The following is a 24163-nucleotide window of genomic DNA, read 5'->3' as shown; positions in this document are numbered from 1 at the left end:
TATCTACTTAACATTAATAATTTGTTTCTGAAAATTAGATGTTCTGTTCAAAAACAGAGTCTATTTCTCTTTATTTTAAATGGCAAAATTATAATGGATTACTTGTGAACCCAAACGAATTTCCTAAAATGTAAGTAAAATATGGTAAACCTATATTAAATTTGCTTCCTGACCCCCAAATAATATAGTTGTTGACAAATAGTTGCTTTGTTAGCAGTAATAGAGTTTCTTTCATTGTAATTGCTTTTCTGCTTGTTTTGCTTCCTTTTCTATAAAGTTCTTCAACACTTTCTTGACTTTTATTCAGTCTCATTGTTATAATTAGGAGGAAGATGTGGTGGTGGTGAAGAAATATGAAAGTCACTCTAGAAATGTGTCAGAGAATGATTCACACTGAGGATGAAACAGTAACGCCTCTTGTATCATCAGTGGCATTTGTGTGGAACATCCCTGTCACTGATATTCAGGATGCTTTTGGATATGCTGACACATGATGCTGTCATATTACTAATTGTGTTTATGATGTATCTCAAAGCATTTGCTACACTCTTTTTTTTTGGTTGTTGTTAAAAATGTTGTATTGAGTTTTGGGATCTAAAATATAATTTTTTTCTATATAAATATAATCTGAAATGTTGTATGATGTTATGGTCCTAAATACAAGAGGTAACTTAGTGGGAAAATATAAATCTGTGGAGTATTCCTGTACTCGCTTTATAAAGTAATCTGAAGAACTATTCCTCTCTTTCTCTTACCTGAAAGTTTTTGTGTAATGTCAGAATTCTTTTTCTTAATTAAAAAATTCCACTTTTAAGACTAAGTCCAGTATTTTCTTTGTGGGACAATTTTAAACTACTGATTTCAATTTCCTTTATGGACACAGGACCGTTCAGGTGTTCTAGTTCTTTGGTCAGTTTTGTTAAGTTTAAGTTTCTAGACAAGTATACATTTCCTGCACATTTTTAAATATGTTGGTAGGAAGTTGTTCCTTATAGTATCTGATTATCTTTTGAAATCTCTGCTTTTCCTTCAGGTATGTTTCTTTTTCATTCTTAATGTGTGCTAGAGGATTGTGCATTTTATTAGTAATTACTTAGTATTTTAAACTTCATTGATACTACTTTTTCTGTTAGCACAATTTATATCCAGCATTTATGTCACTTTAGCAATAATAAGATCACTCCACATTTGTTAATCAAGTTCTTTTCACTTTCAGATTTAAGAAAGTTTTGTGGGGGCTATTTATGCTTGCACAGTGTAACATGGACATTCCATGTTGTTCCAATTTTTGCACAATATAATTTTTTTCATGCTGTGCCTCATTATTAATATCATGTCTTTTAAAATTTCCCTGGAGATTTAGAATAATCATGTAAATTATATGTAAAAAGAATATTGAAGGAAAAACTGTCTCTTTGTTGTGGGTATTTGATTTTAAGATAATGTTTAAAATCATTGTGTAAATTATTGAATGTTAAATATCAAAATGCTGAGCAATTACTGCTTACGTAAGAATTACAGTGCACATACATATGTCCAAAGTAAAAACAATATATTTATGAGTAGTGGGAACTATGTAAGTCTAGCAAAATGAAAACCTAATGATCATCCTAAAGCCCTGAGTGTATTGTGCAGAGTATCCACTGGTGCTGGAAAGCTTACTATGAGTCAGGTGAACTGGAGGATAGCGTCGTGAATGCTCTCAAATGCCGCAGTAGCGGAAGATCCATTTGTCTCTGGGGATTGCAATATTGTATATGTAGTTTAAATTAGCCAGTTTATATTCACACTGGCATCATTAATTTTACCTCTTCTAATCCTTATTACTACAGTATTTCCTAATATATTTAAATGTTTTTCAATGTTTTACCAATTAACTTGGCCATATTGGTGTGTGCCAGCTACATATCTGTTTCTAAGTATTTTTGCATTTTCTTCTTTGACTTTTGAGTTATTTAGAAATGTATTTTTAATTTCTACTGTATGGAGTCTTTTTGAATGTAAGTTATATTTTTGTTATTTATTTTTAATAATAATAAGTAATAAAGCTATAAGATTTTGATTTTTTTGAAATTTGTTTTAGGTCCTAATAGGTGGCTAGTTTTTATAAATATTCTGTGGTCTCTACTTGTTGTATGCTATGTTCCATAATATGTCCTTTGGATCTAGCTTATTAACCATATTAGTCCAATCTTCTATATCCTTACCGATTTTTAATCTCCTTGATCTATCAGCTATTGCATGTTTTAAGGTTTCCCATTATGATATGGATTTGTTAATGTCTCCTTGTATTTCTGTCATTTTTCGCCTTCTCTCTCTCTCTATATATATATGTATATTTTTTCTTTTCTTTTCTTTTTTTTGAGACAGAGTCTTGCTCTGTTGCCCTGGCTGAAGTACAGTGGCGTGATCTTGACTCACTGCAACTTCTGCCTCCCAGATTCAAGCAATTCTCCTGCCTAAGCCTCCCGAGTAGCTGGGATTACAGGTACGTGCCACTATGCCTGGCTAATTTTTTGTATTTATAGTAGAGATGGAGTTTTGCCATACTGGTTGGCCAGGATGGTCTCTATCTCTTGACCTCGTGATCCACCCACCTTGGCCTCCCAAAATGCTGAGATTACAGGCGTGAGCCACTGTGCCTGGCCCCTTTTTCTTTTTTACAAAATTTTTGAGACAGGGTCTTATTCTTTCAGGTTGGAGTGCAGTGGTTTGATCTCGGCTCACTGCAACCTCCACCTTCCAGGATCAAGCAATCCTCCCATGTTAGCCTCCTCAGTAGCTGGGGACTACAGGTCCACAACACCATGCCAGGCTAATGTTTATATTTTTAGTAGAGACAGGGTTTTGCCATGTTGCCCAGGCTAGTCTTGAACTCCTGAACTGAAGCTATCCACTCTCCTTAGCCTCCCAAAGTGCTGAGATTACAGGTGTGAGCCACTATACCTGGTCCTTTATATATTTGAAATTATGTTATTATATTGCATCCATATTCATATAATTGATATATCTTCCTAGATAACTAAATTTCCATTAATATGTAATCTTTGAATCTGGTAAATTTTTTTTGCTTCGAGAATTTTTTTCTTTATGATTTCACATGAACTTTTATTGGTGTGTATTTGTATGGTTTATCTTTTTTCATCTTATTACTTTCCATTTTTGTGTCCTTATAGTATAGGTATGTCATTGTCATCTTAGTCCATTCCTGCTATAACAAAGTACCTTAGACTGGGTAATTTATCACAACACAAACTTATTTTTTACAGTTTTAGAGGCTGGAAAATCTGAGATTAAGGTGCCAGCAGTGTTTGGTGAGGGTCAATTCCTCATAGATGGCACCTTCTTGCTGCATCCCTACAAGGTGAAAGGGGCTAACAGGCTCCTTCAAGCCTTTTTATAGGGGCACTAATCCCATTCACGGCATAATCACCACCTAAGGGCTCCGCTTCTTGATACCGTCACCGTGGAATTTAGATTTCAACATATGAATTTTGGAGGGACATAAACATTCAGACCATAGCAGTAATGTAAATATCATAAGATTGGATTTTTAAAAGATTCTGTTTTATAATCTTTGTCTTTTACTTAGAATATTTAGTTCACTTTTATTTAATGTAAATATTATACCTTTGTTTTAATTTTACCATTTTATTTTGTTCTTTTCAGCTCTCTGTTTTCTATTTTTTTTTCTTCTCTTTCTTTTTTTATATTTTGGTCTTCTATTGGATTTGTTAAAAATTGTTTTTATTTAATATTTTTCTCCTGTCATAGTATGGAAGTTATATGTAGCCAAATTATAGTTTTTCAGGGATTCTCAAATTTTAAGTTGCATATCTAACTTAAGAAAGACTAAATATGGCTGGACGTGGTGGCTCACACCTGTAATCCCAGCACTTTGGAAGACTGAAGTGGGCGGATCAATTGAGGTCAGAAGTTCAAGACCAGCCTGGCCAACATGGTGAAACCCTGTCTCTACTAAAAATACAGTAAATTAGACAGGCATTGTGGTGCATGCCTGTAATCCCAGCTGCTAGGGAGGGTGAGGCGGGAGAATTGCTTGAATCCAGGAGGTGGAGGTTGCAGTGAGCCGAGATCATGCCATTGCACTCCAGTTTGAGCAACAAGAGAGAAACCCTGTCTCAAAAGAAAAAAAAAAAAAAAAAAAAGACCAAATATATAAAATAATATGGGACTGGGTGCAGTGGCTCATGTCTGTAATCACAGCACTTCAGGAGGCCGAGGCAGGTGGATCGCCTGAGCTCAAGATTTTGAGACCAGCCTTGGCAACATGGTGAAACCCCATCTCTCCAAGAAACACAAAAATTATCTGGGTGTGGTGGCATGCACCTGTGGTCCCAGCTACTTGGGAGGCTGAGGCAGGAGGATCACTTGAACCCTGGAGGTTGAGGTTGCAGTGAGCCAAGATTGCACCACTGCACTCCAGCCTGGGTGACAGAACAAGAGTTGGTCTCTAAAATAAATAAAAATAAAATAATATGTAAATATATATTTATTCTCTTCTTGAATAAAAAAAAACAAAGCAAGGACCTTAGAAATGTCTGATGCTAGCTACCCTGTACTCCACTTAGGTGCTATTGTTCAGTATTTTAATTATATTATTGTATATTTTTAAACTCACAAATTTGACATTATTCTTATCGTTTTATACAGTCATTAAATACTTTTTTTTACAGGTTACCACTTCTTTGATCTTCATTTGCTCCTGCATCTCAGACCATCTATTTGAGATAATTTTTTTCTTACTGAAGTATATACTTTAGAGAACCTTTCTACTCTAATTGCAATCTTTGGACCATCAACATCAACATCACTTAGAGAGCTTTTTAGAAATGCAGAATCTCAGATCCCCCCCCAGACATAATGAATCACAATTTGTATTTTAACAACTCCCTAGGTGATTCATATGCAAATTAATGTTTGAGAAACACTGCATATAGGCTCATTTAGTGAGGGTCTACTCATTCTAAACTCTCATAGCGTTTATTTGTCTGAAAATGTCTTTGTTTCACTCTCATTTTTGAAAGGGATTTTGCTGGGTACATGATTTTAAATTAATGGTTATTTTCTCTTAGCACTTTGAAACTAGTATTTCCTATAATAGGAGTGAATATATGAAATGAATATGCCTTATATTTTATGGAAAAAGTCAGAGGTCAGTCTAATGGTTGTTCCTACCAAATAATCTGTCTTTTCTTTTCTTTCTTGGATGATCTGAATTTTATTACAATATGAGTAGATGTGAGTTTCTTTTTATTTAACCTAACTATGATTAACTGGGATTCCTGAATCTGAGACTTGGTGTTTGTCTTCTTTAGCTTTATCTTCCAACCCACTAATTCTCTTTTCAGCTGTTAATACTGAGTTTTTAATGTCAGTTATTATACATTATATTTCTAGGAGAGTTCCCTTTGGTTTTTTTCAAAGATGTAGGTAATTTATGGTATCTTTTGCTTTTTTGTTATGCAACCTCTTTTATGTCTTGAAATATATTAAACACACTATTTGATACTCTGATACTCTGATTGACAGGGTCTAACTGTTTTAGCTGACTCTCACTTGTTGCTCATTTTCTTGTGGGTTTGTCATGTCATTTTCTTTTTCAGTGTTAACTGATGTTGTTTGGAAATTAATTTGTGATAACCATTTGGGTCTGTTCCTCTTGAAAGCATTTATGGTTTGGTTTTGCTGGAACTTGGAGTACCACTGACTTGGGAGCACTCAAACTACACGTTAAGTATAAATTTTTACCCCATTCTATATGAGGGAGGGCTGGTGTTAGTCATTTTCAAGGAAAACTTTCCTCCCTGTTTTATCCTTTTTCATACTTTGTAGGCTAATTATCCCCACTGTTTCTCTTCCGTAGGGTGATCTCCCTCCTCTCCATTCACTTACTGAGGATGTTACTTTTCAGAGAACACAACTTTATACATGGGTCATAATCCTACCATATCTTGCACAGGCCTCATGTCTTATCTCCTAACTCCCTCGTGGCCCTGTGGAAGCCTAAGCTCTAAGCCACCAGGGATGAGCAAATGTCCCAGGCAAATCCCAGCTCCAGAACTTGCTTTGGATTCCTGTTATTTTTTATTTGTGGCCTCTGGGGACTTCCCATATTTTTTCAGCCAACTCAGCCATGCATTTACAACAATATTTTAAAATATCTTATCCAGTATTTTTATTTGTTCTGAATTAGAGGATTTCTCTGCATAGCTCTCCTGCCATATTGCAGACACAAAGCACCTTTTGAGGTTTTTTTTTTTTTTGGCCAATTTGTTCCTTGAAAAACTATCCAGTTTCAGAACATTAGAAGGGCTTATCACTAATCCTGCTTTTTCAACTAACAAGCTATGCATAAAGGTAACAATTTTTCCAAAATAATTCATAATTTAGAGTGGTCACAAAGTCTCTCTCTTTTTTTTTTTTTTTTTTTTTTTGAGATGGAGTCTCGCTCTGTCGCCCGGGCTGGAGTGCAGTGGCATGATCTCAGCTCACTGCAACCTCCGCCTCCTGGGTCAAGCGATTCTCCTGCCTCAGCCTCCCAAATAGCTGGGACTACAGGCTCGTGCCACCACGCCCGGCTAACATTTTAGTAGAGACGGTGTTTCACCATGTGGTCAGGCTCAACTCCTGACCTCAAATGATCTGCCCGCCTCAGCATCCCAAAGTGCTGGGATTACAGGCATGAGCCACCATGCCTGGCCAAAATCTCTTTCTTAAAGTAACTTGGTCTAATTCTTTGGGAACCTGACAAAATTATATTCAGTAGTTCATTTAAAATAAGATGATGAGAATAGCCAGAACATTTTTTTTTCTATTGCTGCTGCACAAATTCACCCAGAACAATTTAGAAAAATAGTAGTGAGGGAGTATTAACTCCTTTTCAAATACTAGATATGAAATATTCTGAATTTTACAAGGTAATTAAATTAGCATGGTAATTGCACAGGCTTTCCCTTTCAGTGCAATGGAAGATATAACTCAGAAACAGTTCTTAGTGTATGTTGGACCTTTGTCTTAAATATTCCAAGTCAGCAGAGGAGGGAGGACTTATCCAACACACATTGCTGGCAACAGTGATTTGCCATTTGGAAAAAACAAAAAAGAGATTTACTTGATATTAAAAAGCAAAATAATGCCTATGTAGTTTAAAAATTAAATGGAAATAGTCACATGATAGAAAGGCTAAGTGAAAATATTTTATTGTTAAAAAAAACTTACTAAGCATAAAAATCAATGGCTATTTCTGAGAGGTGGCAAGAAACTGGTTACAATGAGTGATGAAGTAATAGAGACTTTTCTTCCCTTTTGAACCATGAGAAAGTATTCTTTCAAAACAAATATTGCCTTTCAGAATAAAATGTATTTAAAAAATAAACAAATGAAATAAGAAAATAACTGTTAGTCTTGATTTGGCAAAATCTAAAACTCTCTGTGTCTAAAGTAATAATTAAAGAGAAATTCCATGCATCAATTGATGAAATTCTTATAATAAATGTAATTAAAACAAATATAACCCTAATTTTAAAATATTCTTGTTTATCCATATGAATACTGGGAAATCATCAGAGCTAAAGTCAAAAAGAGACATTTCACAAAAGAGAAACATGAATTCTAAAACATACCAAAGAAACCTATGGAAACTACTTTTGTATAGTTATACTATTGTATTATATAGTAATACTATTTAACTCTCAATTTTCCAATTTGTTTTTCTGTTGTTTATGTTTATTTATTTTTTTATTTATTGTTGTTATTTCACTCTGTCACCCAGCTGGCGTGCAGTGGCACTATCTCGGCTCACTGCAGCCTTCACCTCCTGGGTTCATGCAATTCTCCTGCCTCAGCTTCCCAAGTAGCTGGAACTACAGTCATGCACCATTGTGCCCAACTAATTTTTGTATTTTTAGTAGAGACGGGGTTTTACCATGTTGGCCAGGCTGGTCTCAAATTCCTGACCTCAGGTGATCCACTTGCCTGGACCTCTCAGAGTGCTGGCATTACAGGCATGAGCGACTGCACTAAGTCTGTTTTTATCAAAAGCCAGGTAGGCCTATGTTTGGAAAGGCCTTGTCTTTTGCATTCATTTTTTTCTTATTTTGGGGGTGTAATTAGCCTTAATTTTTTTTCTCATATGGAATTTTCATTATGGATTTGCTAATCCTTTTTTTTTATTTTTTTATTCTCTGTTGCCCAGGCTGGAGTGCAGTGGCACAATCTTGGCTTACTGCAGCCTTTGCCTCCTGGGTTCAAGTGATTCTCCTGCCTGAGCCTCCCCAGTAGCTGGGGCCACAGGCACACGCCACCACACCTGGCTAATTTTTGTACTTTTAGTAGAGACGGGGGTTTCACTATGTTGGCCAGGCTGGTCTCGAACTCCTGACCTCAGGTGATCCGCCTGCCTCGACCTCCCAAAGTGCTGGGATTACAGGCGTGAGTCCCCACACCCAGCCCGGATTTGATAATCTTTATGCTAAATGTGTTCACATAAAAATGATGTGATTAAATAAGGTGTGGTTCGTCTTAATTTGATAACAGATTTTCTGTAAAATCTCTTCTGCACCACCATTTTAGAGATCTTACTTGAAGTGCTGACTTGTCAATGACAGAGATACTGGAGACTGCTAAGTGAACGCTAATTCAAGAAATTCCTTAATGGCTCTGATGTTACTACATGTAGAAAACCACCAGGTGGCAGTACAAGCCAAGCACAAAACCCGTACTAACTTAGAGCAGCACATCCATACGATTACACTTTAATTGGAATAAATGAACAACTGAATAGTCATATTGGAGTAGAATCACCACATTTTCCAGGTGTTTTAAACCTGGTTTTTATATTTTTTATACTTATTTTTCCAAGGTGAGGCTTTTTTAAAAGAAAAATCTCTTCTAATTACGTAGAAAAGACCTGTTTTAATAGGTTACATCTTATGCATTCCAATTGAGACAAGTAGGAAACATCTTTGAGTGGTAAGATTCCTGTACTGCAGACTCTGTCCTAAGCTAACCAGGAGGAAAAAGCTGGTGCTTCAGTCAGGAGTCAGCTTGCCAGTAGCAATGAGGGTTAAATTATTAATAGACGTTTCTTCTGTGGTTAGGCAGCTCAACTGGTCTTAATTTTTTTTTTTTTTTTTTAAGTCAGGTATGATTTGGTTGCTGTGCTTAGTCACACATCTGGAATAAATAGTTGCTAGACAAAAATAATTTTTTAATATTTTTATGAGTAAATATATGTGGCATGTGTTTCATGTCCTCACATTGCCAAGGATATTTTTAGAAAAATCTGTTTCCGTCAGTAACTTTGCTCTTAGCTTGATGGTGCAAGAGTCTTTGGGGAGAGCAAACAGCATTGGAACATCCTCTGCTCCTGTGGGACACAGTTACTCAAGCAGCACAGAACACAAAAACTGGGTTTCTAATGAGTGGCTGTTCTGGTATTAATGTTAGTATTTGGTTTTAGCCACTGAAAGAGAATTCTAGCTGTTCCATTAGAGATCTGAAGTCTGTCAACTGGAGAAGTTATATTTCTGAACTTGAAATTGAGAATGTGAAACCTCCCCAGAAATCATGGCGAACCCAAGAATGGCTGAAAGGCAGAAGTTTCAGGATCTCGATGCTTGACACTTCTAAAACGGGGGAGTAGTAATTTCGATAAACTCTGGTCTGCAATAGTGAATGTGGTCTCAATTGTATAAGACACTATCAGATGAATGGGTGAGTAGTCCCTAGAGACAGTAGCACCTACCTGTGAGAAGCCAGAGTGGGTTTGACACTTGTCACAGCAAACTTTTTTCTTTGAGGTGTCCAGACCTCCAGACCTAGAAAGGGCAGAGAACTTGGAAATCTGAGTTTGAACAAGGCACTTGACAAGGTCTCTTGTAATACACATCTGGATGAAGTGATATTGGGGCTAGGATATAAGTGTAATTATGTATATTGATAATTGTCTGAATAGCTGTTTAATAGCTTGATATCAAATGGAGGGATGTGTCTAGGGTTGTTCTTGGCCTTTTTCTTTAGTTATTTTTATGGTGATTTGGTTGGCGATGTTGTATGCACATTTATCAAATATGGGATGATGTGAAATTAAAGAGAATAAACTAAATGGTCAAATCAAGATCCTAAAGTCTTAGGCTGGTTAAACTTGCTACGTACAGCAAGAATTGTTTTAAGGAGACTGCATGTAAAGGTCACTACTTGTGTCCTAAAGTCAATAGCGTGTATACAGGATAAGTGGCTGTGACACATCTGAAAAAGACAGCAAATGTAGTTGGCAGTGAAGATAGTATAAATCAGTTGTGTACCATGGCTCTCAGCAGAGTTAACTTATTTTTATTTATTTATTTTGAGACAGAGTCTCTCACTCTGTTGCCCAGGCTGAAGTGCAGTGGTGTGATCTTGGCTCACTGCAACCTCCACCTCTCAGGTTCAAGTGATTCTCCCACCTCAGCCTCCCACGTAGCTGGGATTACAGATTTGTGCCACCACGCCTGGCTAATTTTTGTATTTTTACTAGGGACAGGGTTTTGCCATGTTGACTAGGCTGGTCCCAAACTCCTGACCTCAAGTGATATGCCCACCTCGGCCTCCCAAAGTTCTAGGATTACAAGCATGAGTCACCACCACGCACAGCCAGAATTAACTTTTTTTTTTTTTTTTTTTTTTTTTTTTTAACAAAGTTAATGGTAACTTAGGTTTCATTGATTAAAAAGTGTGACATGGCAAAGGAGTGAGGGGATCCCCCCCCCTTCCCCTCTTGCTGGACTACCCTATTCTCAATTCTAGGTGCTATAACCTCAAGTGGGGCATGGGCACAGGATTACATATTCATACATGTGACATTTATGTCACACATTCAACTATAACAGCAGTTGCAACAATTGCAACACCCATAGCCCCAATGCCTATCACCTGGGATATCTTTGCTACTTTCACCCAATTTAGATATAAACGACCTCTAAGTTTTCTTTTATCTCTACAATCCTATGATCCTATGATTCAGCCATGGCCAGGCCAGTAAAGCCTCTAAAATCTCTGTATCCAACCAAGGCCAGGTGCGGTGGCTCATGCTTGTAATCCCATCAGTTTAAGAGGCTGAGGCGGGCAGATTGCTTGGGCCACTAGTTCGAGACCAGCCTGGGCAACTTGCCGAAACTTATCTCTACAAAAAATTAGCTGAGTGTGGTGGCACACACCTGTAGTTCCAGCTACTTGGGAAACTGAGATGGGAGGATCACCTAAGCCCTGGGAGGTCAAGGTTGCAGTGAGCCATGATCGCACCACTGTACTCCAGTCTGTACAACAGGGTGAGACACTGTCTCAAAATAAATACATAAATAAATAAAATAAAATCTCGGTGTCCAGAAGACCAAAAGTTCTATTAGAGTGCAATAAGAATATTTGTATGTTGGTAATAGAATGGGAAGTTAAGTATAATAAAATGCCTTTTCTTAAAAGTACATATCCATTGGGTTGATTTCCCTCATGTTCCCAGGGCTGCTCCATATCAGGATGGTTAAAATAATTTTAAGGAATGATTATAGGGAGAAAAGTAGGCACAGAGCCCTGAATTCTCTTTCTGAGGGCAGTTTATTTTCTGCCTTACTGGACTATAGGCTTCAAGTCCAAAGATCCAGTCCAGTGATAATGAGGGGTGAATTGGAGGGTGACAATAGCATAATTTATTATTCCAGTCTTCTGGTAGTATTGTCTTTGGCAACTGAGCACATTTCCCCCTCCTTTTCTATGTCTTCAGTGCAGACTCTGCTTTCTCCCTGTTTATACGGGGTCAGCACATGAAGTAATGTGGACAGAGAGCCTCATCTCCTTGGCTGCTGTGGTTGGTTCAGATATTAACACATGACTCAAGCTGGGCCAATTGGAGCCCTTGTCTGGGACTTTTCTATATTGGAGTCAATAGGGAAAATTGCTGTTGCTTTTATGTTCCTGGCACTAGAAGAATAGCGGAGGACGGCTGACTTTATCTCTTGTAGAGAAAGCCTGTCTGCAATAGTAAGAATGAGGCCAACACACAGAGAGACAGGGAAGATAGGAGAGAAAAGGTGATATTGAGGTCTGGATCTAAGTCTGTCTGACATCAGCTCTAATGAACCACTCCTTTTAAAATTTAAGTTGATTTGTATTTGTTATTTATATCCTGACTAATACAGCCTTAAAAAAAATTAGAAAAAGCACTGTCATGAACTATTACTTCATTAACATAAAAACAGATCATTTTGGTATGATGATAATAAAAATAGCAACAATCCATTAAGCATCTACTATATGTTAGGCACTGCAGTAAGTACATTACATATTTTTTTTCATTTAATCTTCACAACAACCTATGTAGTACCTGTATCAGTTTGCTATAACTGGGTGACTAACTGCCCTGAAACTGAGTGGCTTGAAACAATAATTTGTTTAACTCACAAGTCTTTGTCATGGTTGGGTAATTATGGTCTGGATCAGGCTCAGGTGATCATAAATGGGCTTGCTCATGAGTCTGTGGTAAGTTGGCAGATTTCTGGGACTTACTAGTCTAGGGTGGCCTCATTCATAGGTGTAGAGTTTGGTCACCTGGGCACACAAGAGTGGATCTTGCCTCTCCAGCAGGCTAACCCTAGCTTGTTTCAAGCAGGTGCCAAGTGAGTGAGTGGAGACATGTGAGTCCTCTCATGGCTCACTCTTGGCACTGGCACACAACTACTTCTGCAGCATTTTATTGGCCCAGGTTCAAGGAATGAGGAAATAGTCTCTATTCTTAATGAGAGGAACTGAAAAGTCAAGGAGAGTGGATATAGAAAGGCATGGAAAAAATGGGAACACAACTATTCTACTATAAAAGGTATTTTGTGCATACACTTCAAAAGTTAAGAAACTTATTCAAGGTCATAAAGCTAGAAAGCAGCAGAGACAGGATTTGAGCCTTAATCTCCTGACCGAAAATCTCATTCTCTTTCAAGATTTCTTTCTAGTATTGCTGATTGATCTATGCAGTCCAGATGTCACAGTGTAATTAGTTTCTAAAATAAATCTGTTCTTAGATTACTTTTGAATGACTTCTAAGTTATTATAAAAAAGTTTTTTGTTGTAATAAAGGTATTAACTTTCCATGAATATATTCTTGACCCATACCCATAAGCATTTTTGCTCATATTTGCATCCACAATAAAATGAAGTTCATATTTTCATCTTGTAGCACAGTATCATGTGAATTACCGATGCTATTTTAGAAGAATAGCTAAAATAACTTGCAGTACCTAGGAAATTCTTAAATGGTGCTTACAGGAACTTGAGTTTAGGCAAATGGGAAGCCAAAAAATGGTGAATGAAAGGATCTATACGCTAAAAAGAAAGCTGTCGACAGACAGAAGAAAGAGAGCTGCAGGACAGTGGAACTCAATCCTGTGGGATTCAAAGGAGAGGAGTAGTGGCAAGTGGCTAATATTTAAGTTGAGAAATCTTAGAACCTAGTGTATAAGGCTCTATGCATATCCCAGAGCCAGCCTTCCCCAAAGAAACTCAGAAGGGTAAAATCTGGAGAAGAGAGACAAGGCACAGAGAGACTGGGATTACCCTGCAAGCAAATGTCCCACATTGTGCTTCTGCAAAAATAATTCAGCTGGAATCCTCCTTTCATCCCTCACCTGGAAGTCTGAGTGTTACATTTATTCTTCTAGAATAGTTCTCGGGATGTTGTTGGGGGTGGAGGGTGGTCACCTAGGCAGCTTTATCTCATGAAATTCAATGACTGAAATGCACAGATTGCTGGGAAGAAAGCAAGATCAGGAGGGTACAGAACAAAACAGATGGTGGAAAACAAAAGGAGGCAACTGCCAGGAACTTTCTTCCTGCAACTGACTAGGGACTTCTTTCAGAAAGTAACACCAGGCAAGCTGAACTGAACATTTTGGAACATCTCAGAGATCATTTGGTTTGAGGCGAGATGACTGGGAGCTCACCTTTGGGAGATAGGCATGAGAAAAGGGAGTGTTCAAGTGGTTTGAGGGAAACAGTGACGGGGAGTTAAAAGAGGAAAAGCAGGGGTATTATCTATGGGTTGGTTAGGAAAGCAGATTGTTTTATGCATTATAAGCTGAATACTAGGGGGGAAAGGTAATATGTATAGTTTTAAAACATCATTAGTATCTTACATGTTCACATTTTATTTATCATTTTGGTAAATATGCCACTTTAAACACCAGAATAACTTCTGATTTTTGAATCCGGTAGTTAGGATGAGAGCGGGGTATGTGAAGAACTGCAGTGTATTCTCATCAACGGTGGGGACTAGACTGGGATTACACTTTCCCTGACAGGTTTCCTAAGTGATTTGTTTTAAGAAAAGGTGTGCATTCTGTGTTCAGAGCCACACAGAGTCTTGGATTTGGAGAATCAGTTTCCCCTCTGTTCTGTTAGCCTTCATCTGCATGCTAGCCTTGGATGACTCTGAAAAGAGAGTGTGGCCATTCAGCCTAGGTCAGCAAGGTTTGACCCAGAGTCAAGCCAGGATCTTAGGGCTGTGGTACCTGACATTACTATGTTCCATGTTTGATATTTGGTATTTCGTTGTGACCTAACTGCAGACCTCTTTCCCTAACATCAAAAAGGTACAGAATTCTAACCACAAGAGTAAGAATTCTATATAAGCCCAAATCACTTTTCAATATGGACCATTTGAGACAATAGATCTTTTTATAATATTAAGGAAAACAACCCAACAAAAGTAAAAGAAACACTCAGATCAGTATCCATTAGATACAAATGTACCTCAGAAAGGTGACCAAAAAAATGTTCAGGAAGGGCAACCCTGCTTAATCAATTTAAGCTTTTAAATTACAGGTTTGAACTGAAGCAATGACTATATTGATAAATACAGAGGAAGTGCCAGCCATTGGAACCACTTAACTTGCATTTGTTCAAAGCAAATAAATCAATGAGAGAAAATTTTGTAAAGTTTGGAATCTTACTGTAATGTGACACATACTCAAAAATGAAAGAGTTGTTGAATCTGCATATATATATGTGTGTGTATATATATACATATATATACTTGTGTGTGTGTGTGTGTATATATATAGTTTTGCAGTATTTGACTTCCTTCCAAATCTGCAATTTAAAAAAGGAAGAGTAGTAACCAAACATTAAAACAATTTTACATTCTTCATCTTCAAGTTTTGGTTGAAGATATTTGAAAAGTCAGGATAGTTTTTCATCTTTAGTGGCTTAGATGTGCGTAGAAAACCAGAATATAATTCGAATATTTTCTAGAGTATTATTGTTACTAAGTATTACTCTTTACAAATTTATAGATAACAGCTGCCGCCAATTTTGCTGTGTACAAGGAGATATCCATCTGTGGTGGCTTCCTTTTACTCTTTGAGTTTCTGGATTTTTATATCATAGGCCAACTTTGCGCACCTATGTATTTATTTTTAATTTTTAAAAATATACCTTTTAATTTGGAAAAACTTCAGATGTACAGAAAAGTTGCAGAGCGTATAGCAAGTTCTTGTATATGCTTCACGAATTTCCTACTAATGTTTACATCTGTAGTGGGCTGGACTGTGGCCCCCAAGATATGTTCATATCCTAAGTCCCAGAGTCTGTGAATGTGACCTTATTTGAAAATAAAAGGTCTTTGTAAATGTAATTAGGTTAAGTATCTCAATGTGAGATTATTTTGGACTGTACACTGTGGGCCTTAAATCCAATGACGAGTATCCTTATAAGAGACACACAGAAGAGAAAATTCCGGAAGAAAAGGGAAAAGGCTAGATTTTCTACTGATGTCCCTTTTCTGTTCTAGGATCCAATCCTGGGTAGTACATTGCATTTAGTTGTCCTGTCTCCACAGTCTCCCTGTGGTCCGTGATAGTTTCCTAGTCTTTCCTTGTTTTCCATGATCTTGATAGTCTTGAGCAGTACTGGTCAGGTATTTTGAAGAATATCCCTCACTATGGGTTTGTCTGCTGTTTTTCTCATGATTAGACGAGGTTATGGGTTTATGGGAAAGACTATCACAGAGGTGAAGTACCCTTCTCATCACATTATATTAGAGAGTATAGTATACCTATCCACATGACTTATCACTGGTGATGTTAATCTTGACCACTTAGATAAGGTAGAGTTTCCCAGTTTTTCTTACAGGAAAGTGACTATAGGTTGAACATTTCCTAATCCAAACATTCAAGATTCAAAACACTTCAATATCTGAAACTTTTGAATGAGAGTATGATGCCACAAGTGAAAAATTTCATATCTGTCCTTATATGCTAGGTCACGGTCAAAATGCAAGCACACAACACACAGCTTATTCAGCATCCCAAAGAGAAGAAAGATACTTGAGCCCCCTTCAGCTGCAATATATATTTTCTTTACATGCCCAGATTCCTCCATGCAAGCACACAAAAAAAGCATAATAAAATGGCACATGTGCAGGCCAGACTTGCCACTGGCAGTTTCCCCCACAATGCCCTGTGTGAGGCCAAGACTTATGTGCATTCCTTACTGTATTGTTTTGCCTATTCTATGCTCTGTGGTGTGAAGATATTGTTGAAAATGTCAGAAAAGTCTGTTTATACCCCATGGGCAACAGTGGTAAGGAAAAGAGAAAGCATTTTTACTTATCCATAGCACAAAAAGTCAAGCTGTTGAAGAGACCAGGTAGCAGTATAAGCTTGAAACATTTTACAGAAGAGTATAGTATTGTAATGACCACCACATATGACCTAAGAAACAGAAGGATAAACTGTTGAAGATCTATGTGGAAAGTGATGGACACAAGTTAATGAAAAATAGAAAAACACTGCATAAAGCTGAACATGAAGATCTTGATCATGTATGAACACAGTGAATCCATCAGCATTGTAATGAACATGTGCCACTTAGTGGTATGATAATTAGGAAACAAGCAAAGATGTATCACAATGAACTGAAAATTGAAAGGAACTGTAACTATTCAACAGGCTGGTTGCTGAAATTTAAGACATTTAAGGAAAGACTTGGCATTACATTTTTAAAGATTTGTGGTGATAAAACATCTGCTGCTCATGAAGCAGTGGAGAAATTCATTGACGAGTTTCCAAAGGTTGTTGTTGATGAAAATCTAATACTAGAACAAGTCTGTAATACTGATGAAACATCACTGTTTTGATGTTATTGACCCAGAAAGACACCGACTACAGCTGATGAGACAGCCCCTAAAGGACTTAAAGATACCATGAACAGAATATCTGGGCTGGGATGTGTTAATGTAGCATGCGCACATAAATGTAAACTTGCTGTGTAGGCAAAAGCTTTTGTCCTTGCTGTTTTCAAGGAGTGAATTTCTTACTAGTTCATTATCATGCTAACCAAAAGCCTGGATCACCAGGGACATCAAAAGAAGCTCTCAGTACGGAAGCTGGACTGGATGATGACTCCAAGTATTATTCCTTGACAACTGTTCTGCTCAGCTTTCAGCTAAAATTTTCATCAAAAGTAATGTTGTTTATGACATGTACTTTTCTCCAAATGTAATTTTATTATTTCAACCAGGCGACCAGGGTATCCTTAGATCAATGAAAAATGCATTTCTTGAACAGCATGGTTGTGTGGTGAACAGAAGCATGGGTGCAGAAGGTTTTCAAAAAGAGTTTAGCATGAAGGATGCTGTCCATATATGCTGTTACCAACACTTGGAACACAGTGACTAAAGACACATTGTATATGCCTGGCACAACCTCTGGCCTGTGACTACGTTTAGTGGTGATGGCGAACAATGTGACAACTTCGAAAAATTCTGTATGTCAAATGAGAAAAAAAGATCTCTGACCTCTTTACATATGCAAAAAAATACCTTCAGAGACCATCAGCAAGCTGGAAGAAGTGGATATTGAAGTTTTTAATATTGATAATGAGGCTCCAGTTGTTCATTGATTGATTGTAGCTAAAATGGTTCTGAATGAAAGTGATTATGATAATCATAATGATGATGAAGATGATGTTGTTAACACTGCAGAAAAGTGCCTACAGACATGGCGAAAATGTGTGTTGGGCTTATTGAAGGACTAGAGCAGTCTGCACTCATTAGAGAATAAGAAATCATGTCAGTTTCTAAAATTACAGACAGACTTTTAAGACAAAACTGTGGTTAATGAGGCAGATGACTTTGGAGGAAACATTTTTTTTTCTTCTTCTTCTTCTCTCTTTTTTTTTTTTTTTTTTTTGAGACAGAGTCTCACTCTGTTGCCCAGTTTGGAGTGCAATGGTGGCATCTCAGCTCACTGCAACCTCTGCCTCCTGGGTTCTAGAGGTTCTCCTGCCTCAGCCTCAAGAGTAGCTGGAACTACAGGCGCTTGCCACCACGTCCAACTAATTTCTGCATTTTTAGTAGAGATGGGATTTCACCATATTGGCCAGGCTGGTCTCGAACTCCTAACCTCATGATCCACCCACTTCGGCCTCCCAAAGTGCTGGGATTACAGGTATGAGCCACTGCGCCCAGACCTGTAAAAGCCATTTGGCAGAATGCTTCCTCCTCCCTAGAGGACCCAGTTCATGGTCTGTCAGCTACTTCGGATGTTTCTTCTCACCTAAAAAAAAAAAAGGAAAAAGCGGGGGAGAGGGGGAACAGTAACCTTTTAATCAAAACACAGCATCGTGGGTGGAGACTGAAAGCCTGTCAATGTTTGTTGTTGCTGTTGTTTAATAGAGGACACAGGTATTCTGGTGATGCTCATGTGCTGCTTAGTTACTCTGAACTTATTACATTTTATGCTGTATTAATGTTATATCTTTTTTTTATTGGTAAGTACTATGCGAATAAGTGAGAGAAAATGATTGCTTATTGGTAGCATATAAATTTAGAGTCAGGGATGATGATGATGCCAAACAACCACAGATTGTCTACATGGATGGTTGAGGTAGTGACACGTTTGCTTTCTGATGGTTCGATGTACATAAACTTTGTTTCATGCACAAAAGTATTAAAAATATTGTATAAAGTTGCCTTCAGGCTATGTTTATAATGTACACATAAAACACAAATGAATTTGTGTTTAGACTTAGGTCCCATCCCCAAGATATTCCATTGTGTATATGCAAATATTCCAACATCTTGGAAAGATCTGAAATCTGAAACACTTCAGATTCCCAAGCAATTCAGATAAAGGATACTCAACCTGTATTTTCCTTTTACATACTCAGTTCTTTGGAAGTCAGTCTTTAAGTTCAGCACATACTGTAGGAGGTAGGAGATTAAGCTACACATCCTTTGGGGGAGGGTGTGTGGAGAGAATATCCACATTATATTATTTACAATTTGTCTATAAGGAAAAGGTGTCTTTCTTTTTTTCCTCTGTCCCTCCCTTCCTGTCTCTCTCCTTCCCTCCCTCTCTCTCTTTCTTCTTTCTACCCTTCTTTTCTTTAATCATTTATTTTATCCATATTAAACAATATTGATACATTTATGTCAATATTGATGCAGTCTATAATCTACTTCTGCATTATAATCTAATCCAACATTATCTTGTTGCCCAAATTGTTCTATCATTTTTGCCACTTTTTTTTAAAATTACATTGGCTTAAGATTTTTTGTTCCCTAGCCTATTAGAGTTATCTATTTGTGTGTAACAAATTATTCCAGAACTTAGTGATGTAAACAATAGACATTATCATGTCATAGTTTCTACAGATGAGGAATCTGGATGTGACTTAACTGGGTGCTTCTGGCCCCTCACAAGGCTACAATCTAGTTGTCAGTAGGATCCTCAATTGGAGAGGATCTGATTTGAGGCTTATGCATGTGGTTGCTGGTAACCCTCAGACCCTCACTGTCTGTTGAATGGAGACATCGGTTCATTGCAATGTAGACTTCTCCATAGCACAGCTCACAAAATGGCAACTGGCTTTCCTCAGAGTGAGAGAGTGAGTGAAAGAGGGTGCCCACGATGGAAATCACAGTCATTTTGTAACTGTACCTTAGAAGTGACATCCTATCACTTTTACCATGTTTTATTTGTTACAATTATGTCACTAGTTCAACCCACACTCAAGAGGGAGGGAATTATAAAGGGGAGGGAATTGTAAAAGAGCATGAAGATGAGGAGGTAGGAATCACTGAGGGTCATTTTAGAGGCTGCCCACCACATCCACTATTCTGTAGTTATATCCAATCACTTCGATAATTAGAATGAGGAAAGGGAGAAGAGGGAGGTTTTGAAAAACAAACCACTGATGGATTAAATGTTTTGTTTGCAATACCTTTTGACATGATGCCACATATTTCATGATGTCACCTCTTACACTTACTGGTAATTTGTACATTTACTTATTCATTTAGGAGTATATTACATGTAGCTTCCAAGCCAAATGCGACTTTTCTGACCCCAGCATGTGGTCTACCTGAGAGTTTTGGAAAACCTTTTCTTTCTTTTATTAAATAGCACCTGTTGCACTTATAGTTTATTTAGGTCCAACCATCTAAGCATCACTTCCACCAGCTGTCATGTGAGCAGAAGTTGAACAATTAGTGACTGTAATAGAAGCTAAATGTAATTACTTTCATAATTTTGAGTTGTTCATATTGAATTCCATAAAAATTATATTATATAACTGGGGAATTATAAAGAACTATTGATGAGAGAATAAATATTAACAATTCCACTTGTATTCAACTTGTCTTAAAATTAAGTCTAGCTACCTTTAAGTAAAATTATTTATTTGTTTCTTTTAGTTAAAAAACTAATTTGTGTTCTCTGCAGGACACTTAAAAAGGACTCAAACCCAAAGGAACACAAGAGCCACCTCAAATTATACATCTTATTGTTAACATTTATTTTTATTTTTACTTTTTTGTTTTTTTACTTTTTAGTGCTAACATTTGGATGCAAAAAGCTTCCACATTATTTTATACATGTGTTATGTATACATATCTTTAACATACATATGTGCACACCTGCATACATATTTATATATACATATATTTAACAACATTTGTATCAAATTTGTGGAATACCTAGAAATATATTCTGAATATTTTCTCAAGTAAATCCCTCTTTTAGCAAGGACCCTCTTAACCACTGATTGTCACTGGAATTCATGTGCATGTGAGTTTCTACTTTGTGGCCACCTCTGGACTTATCCAGTAAACATATATTGGCTGCTGACGATTGGCCAGGCACTGTGCTGATGGCTAATTTGACATGGTTCTTGGCTTCCCTGCATTATAAGCTCCTGTTATCATTATTCTCCTTTCATCATTGGCTTGACAGGGAGCCTGGCACAGGGGAGAGTACCAGCCAGAAATCTGGAAAACTCAATTTTTGTTCCAACTCTGCTACTAACTGGCACAAACAAAAACTAATAGATAACATATATTGAACATTCACTGTGTGCCAGCTACTGCCCAAAGCCCTGAACTTATGCTCTCATGTATAATCCCAACAACTCTGTGAGGGAGATGCTATTATAACTGTACTCATTTTACAAAAGAGGAGACTGAAGCCAGAGAGATTGAGAAGCTTGCCCAAAGGCACATAACTACTAAGTAGTGGAGCAATGATTTAATCCTGGTAGCTGATTCTAGAGTTCACGTTCTTAATCACAATGGTACTTTTGAAGTGACTATGAAGAGATCGTCTCTCTAGGCCTTCATTTCCTCATTGCAAAAATGTAGAAGCTACCCTAGAGTAGACGATATCCTTTCCAGGTCTAAATTTTTGAGTTAGTCTGTATTAATTTAACCCTATTATTTTAATTTGGGATTGCTTGTTTGCAAGTACAATATGATTTCATCGCATGCATAATTAACTTACTCAACTCCAAAGTGTCCCCAAATGAAAAGTGAGAGAAAGCCAGTTAGGGAGAGAACTGGAGAAAAAGTGGAGGCAAGAGTAAGAAAATTTGAATAATGCTGGGGATTGAAATAGTCAATAGTCAAGACATCTTTGTCAAGACCCATGGAAATTCGTGTATAAATGATTTTGTTTTAAAATCATTTTGTCACTGAAAACAGAGAAATGGACTGCTCAGGTGACCAGGTGAGTTAATGATGAGATATTTGCCTACGTTCTTGATGAAAATGAAGTATTAACTGGATTCAATGGTAAAACTTTCACAAATGATAAATTAGGAGAACCCATAAAATCATCTTGCAGAGTTGTAAAAAATGCACACTATACTTTTTAAGCAATGTAAAGCATTTTAAGGATAATCTTTACTATATGTGATTTTTTTCACTTACTGACTTTAAAACCAAACCTATGAGTAAGTTGTAAATCCATTTTACCAGGTACCTATTCAAATTAAAATTTATTGGAAAGATGCAGGAGTATATCACAGAATCCGAAAGCAAATATTCATCTAGCTTTGCAAGAGACTGGGTCCATGACCAGGAAAATCATTAGGATCGAAGATAGCAATTTTCTGGCTCTTTTTCTTTATTCCTCTGCCCTGTCCCTTCCCAAAATACTATATAGGAGAACCCGCTTCATTCTTTTTCTCTTTTCACACAAGCTTTCTTTGCTTCTCCATGCATGGGTGGAAAATGGCCACCCTACATAATCTTCCAGGCCAAGCATTCAGTAGAGAGTGACCAGTGTTTCTGAGACTTAATTTGAAATGTTTGAGAGAATGTGCAGTTTCAGGTCTGTGGGGCACGAGAGAGCAGGGCCCTGTGCTGCACTTTCTAGGAGAAGCCACAGGAAATTATCCAGAATCAGAACAGGAACTGCTAGGCAGTGCATGTTAGTAGGCCAGCCACTGATGTCCTGACAGAAGTTTCTGGGTCCCTCAAGTGAGACTCAGAGCATTGGAGAGAGTTGCTGGACTCACAAGGACCCCATGGACAGAAGTGAGGGTCTCTGTGGTGTTGAGAGAGGACCAAATAGGCCTCAGATGCCTTAGTATGTGACCAAGAGTATGACACTGTTGAATCCCTGGGGACTTAGACACAACCAAGGAAAGGAGAATGAGAAAGGAAGAACACCAAGCCAACAGATTAAATTTTCTGCCTTTTTAGTAAAATGGAGCTTGAAATAAAAGCTAAGCTGAATTATAGAAAAGTAATATTACATTGGTGGCACACCTACTGTGTGGGCTGAGACTTGTATTTGATATAATGGAGACCTTTCTGAAATTGCTGGGATTCCTTATGCAGCACATTTCTGAATTAGCATTGCTGACATACTCTAGAATTAGGGCCAGGTCACTGGGAGGGCAAGTCATGGTCCTGTGCAGAGACAAAGTATGTGCTCAGAAGGCTTCTGTGATTTCAGGAAAACCAGTGGATTGTGATACGACCAAGTTGAAAAAAGCTCTACAAAAATGCCTTAAAGTTTTCGGGCAACCTGAGGAGGGTGAGCAGAAGGAAGAAAGGACAAATGTAACCTGAATAAAGTCTATGGTTGGATCTGAGTTTTATGCATGCTAGGAAAGTAGTTAAAAAGGAAGGTGCACAAGATATTCTTTTTAAGGCTTTTTTCTTAGACTCTGAATTTAGAGTGGACTTTGAAGAGAGAGGAGTGGTTTCAGCAGCAGTGGCTCAGGGCCTGCCAGATGACACAGCTAGGCACTTATCACAGCAGGTCTTTTGGGATGCCCTGTTTGTAAGGCAGCTTCTAAGGTGGAAGGATCCTGGTGCCCTGACAGATGGGTGTCCCCTTAATATGCTGTGGATTGATGTGGTGGCCTGGGATGCAGTCACTCTCTTGGGAAAGGAGATGGGACTACTTAACAAGCTTCAAAAGAGCACTGCTCTGCATGGGAAGGTGGACATTTCTAAGACTCCAGTGAAGCACAAGCACACCCCTATTTTGTTTAGTTTGTAGGAAAAAAGAAACATTTTCACAGCAACTTTTCTTTATAGGAAATCCTCATCCAGGAGGAAAGTGTCTCAGAAAATGGAACAGATCAGAGAATGGAGTCATTTGCACTTTAAGGGTCTGAGCTCAGTAAACCCCCACATTGGCTCATCCTGAGGATCTCTGAAGTTCGTAGACATTGTAGCTTTTGGATATGAGGAAGTTCTGGTGGAGATTGAGGTTAGGTAGCCTGCTTACAACACCTGCCACCTTATTTAGGTCACAACAGCTTCTCACTTCTCAAGTAAAGTGGGTCCCTCAAGGCCTTCTCTCAGTTCAGTGGAAGTGATGGG

At 37.7% G+C, this 24163-nt stretch overlaps 1 long non-coding RNA gene across 2 annotated transcripts in view; it reads right to left on the bottom strand.

Moving 5' to 3' along the window:
* The window catches only part of LOC123574014 (uncharacterized), a 34968-nt gene that overhangs the window by 3471 nt on the left and 7334 nt on the right, over nt 1-24163 (bottom strand). For both annotated transcript variants that reach the window (XR_010587557.2, XR_006698824.3), the window contains exon 2: nt 9770-9842. This is a non-coding gene — a long non-coding RNA (uncharacterized lncRNA). The remainder of the gene's footprint in view (nt 1-9769; nt 9843-24163) is intronic.

Source organism: Macaca fascicularis, chromosome 6 (assembly GCF_037993035.2).
Source record: "Macaca fascicularis isolate 582-1 chromosome 6, T2T-MFA8v1.1".
Lineage (NCBI taxonomy): Eukaryota > Metazoa > Chordata > Mammalia > Primates > Cercopithecidae > Macaca > Macaca fascicularis.
This window is presented reverse-complemented; position numbering and strand designations above follow the sequence as displayed.